Genomic DNA, 2,789 nt, shown 5'->3' with positions numbered 1-2,789 from the left:
TCACAGTTACGTTTATCCTTTAAAGTGAATTTGTTTTTCGCGCGCTTTTTAACGCCGGACTCAGCAATGTTGCTGATATACGTAGGCGGCCAGTAAATAATTGTGTCTGGAAACTCGGGATCAGATTATCCAGTGATAGATATAGTGAGCAACGAAATACGCCGTCGGGGTACGATGGCACAGAGCAGTAAAGATATACAGACATTTCTGGTAAACTTAGAGCTATAAAATATATAAAGATGATGTATAACTGAAATCACATCTGCATCTCTGCACTGACAACGCTAAAGCCCCATCTCACATTCACGAATCTGAACACTATTTAACGTTTTTCCTTAAATCGTGTTAGAACGATGAGTGAGTGAGTGAGTATGGTTTTATGCCGCTTTTAGCAATATTCCAGCAATATCACGGCAGGGGACACCAGAAATGGGCTTCACACAATGTACCCATGTCGGAAATCGAACCCGGATCTTCGGCGTGACGAGCGAACGCTTTAACCACTAGGCTACCCGACCGCCCCGCTATAGAACGATGAAGGTCGCGCACTCATTCGTGTTCATTCGTAGTCGTGGTCGGTCGCGCGCGGTCGTATGGACGTCGCAGGTCGGCTTAAATCCTGTTATAAAATTTTGCATTGCAAAGTTGAAAAGTCGTGTTCAGTCGTATGAGGGTCGTGTTTGGTTAAGAAATTTGCATAAACCACAAGGTCGAGCACGAATCAACACGATTTTTCAACTTTTCTTAAATCGTGTTCGCAATTTCTTAAATCGTGTATGTGAGATAGGGGCTTAACTCACTGTACAGGTGAGATTCAGAGTTGACCACGTGGTCTAATGGAGAGTGACAGGCACTTGAGCTCTGCACGGTCTAAATATGCGGTGTGGATGATATGCCTGTTTAGGGCCGGGATATCATATTACGTGATTTTGCCCAGGGGTAGACTCTTGTATAGTATTCGGTTAACTGGACATTATAATTAACTAGAACTGCCCAAAGGCCGATCTACTTTGGGAAAATAAATTGGTATATGTATGTATGCAGTTAAACCAAATATACGTCACAATTGATCGAATATTTGAAGATAGTCGCCTTTTACGGCAAGCATGGGTTGCTGAAGACCAATTTTACCCTGAATCTTCACGGGTCTAACGTATAAATATAGTAAATGTTCAATACATTTTGACCATGTGTGAGTAAATTTCAGTTTGTTTTCTTCATGGTTGATGTGCAAGTGTCAAATCGTGGTTAAAATTGAAGTATCGTATCGGTGTAAAAGATCTGACTGTTTATAAAATTCATACCTTACCATATCTCAAATTGTCGATCTATCAGAGGCGCACATAAAATCTTTTACATCACGTTTTCCAAGTAATCTTTCCTGAGCTGCTTTAAAAAGGAAACGCAGATCAGTCTCAACAAACACAAAACATTTCGAATAAAACCTCCTTGATATGCATATTTTAAGGCAAACATTTTTTGTGAAACGTGAAATACCAAAACCGAAAAGAATTGCCGGTCAAACATATTTTCGCAGCCGCGGATGAAACCATATGGCATGGAAAAAACAATGTCTGAAGGCATATGGTAACGATCAGCAGTCCATGTGAAGAGCGCTTCTGTCATATGCAAATAAGACATTTTGTTGTTTGCGTTTTTCGAGCTTTTTATAAACATTTTCTTGGTTCAAACCCAAGCATTCACACGAAGGTTTGTAAGTAAATAATTCCACATTGCAATAACGTTACCTAAAATACCTTTGTGTTTATTAATGTTAAAGGCTTGTACACAGTACTGAAGTATGTATATTTCCTTAACGACATTTTCCTATCTGAACGTGAGGGACAATTTCTATTACCTCATTTTAGCGCTAATTAATAATATTTTTCCTGTGTTTTTTCTATTACTTTGTGGTTACCCAATAAAACCATTATATTTTTTCCACTGGTCTAAAATATAATATAACTATTTTGTAGGCTGACATGAAGAAAACAACAAAGGCGTAATGTTTTTAATAATAAATCAAATGGTTACGGATGTATCCGCATCCAAACAGCACGAATCTACAAAAAAATAATTCTATCTTGACCGTTTGTATATTATTTCTGGTTCTCTCGCCTGTACCTGCTCAACACTGTGATGAATATTTAGGGTTTTTTGGAATGAAATAATTAAGGGACTCCATCAAAGCACCACTAGTAAAATAGCGCTTGGAAACAGTCCTAATATATTCGGGTTGCAAGACGTATTGTGATCAAGTGCCGGAAAATAATTATGAAATTTGCATAATCATTATCATTTGCATAATCATTGTCATGATTATTTGCATAATCATAAATATTGATAATAGCCACACACACTTTTCTGTTTTCTTCAACCAATAGTTTAATCCGTCATATCTAGAGACGCTGAAACAAATATTATCCAATACAGCCTATGCAAGTCTATAATATTTGGCAAGTCATGTCTCTTGGCTCATTTTTATTACATGTATTAAGATATTTTACGAACCTCTTTTTCTGTAAAATATGTTCATTTTTCATATGTTTAGAGACTAGATATAAGTCTACCAATAGTTTGATATATTTCTTTAAGTGCGAGATATTTTAAAAATATTTTTAGCCTTAACGTAACGACAATATCTATATATGATGTAATTTTGAGACTGCAGTATTATAGTGATCTCAGCACGTACACATTTCATTTAAGTTATATCTTTCAAATTCAGTCATAAATCCTGGTTTGCCCGGATTTTTATAACCGGAAGTCGCACATTTTGCAACAATGGC

Source organism: Haliotis cracherodii, unplaced genomic scaffold (genome assembly GCF_022045235.1).
Source record: "Haliotis cracherodii isolate W230 unplaced genomic scaffold, xgHalCrac1.p SCAF_5, whole genome shotgun sequence".
NCBI classification, from domain to species: Eukaryota; Metazoa; Mollusca; class Gastropoda; order Lepetellida; family Haliotidae; genus Haliotis; species Haliotis cracherodii.
Note: the sequence above shows the minus strand (reverse complement) of the source record.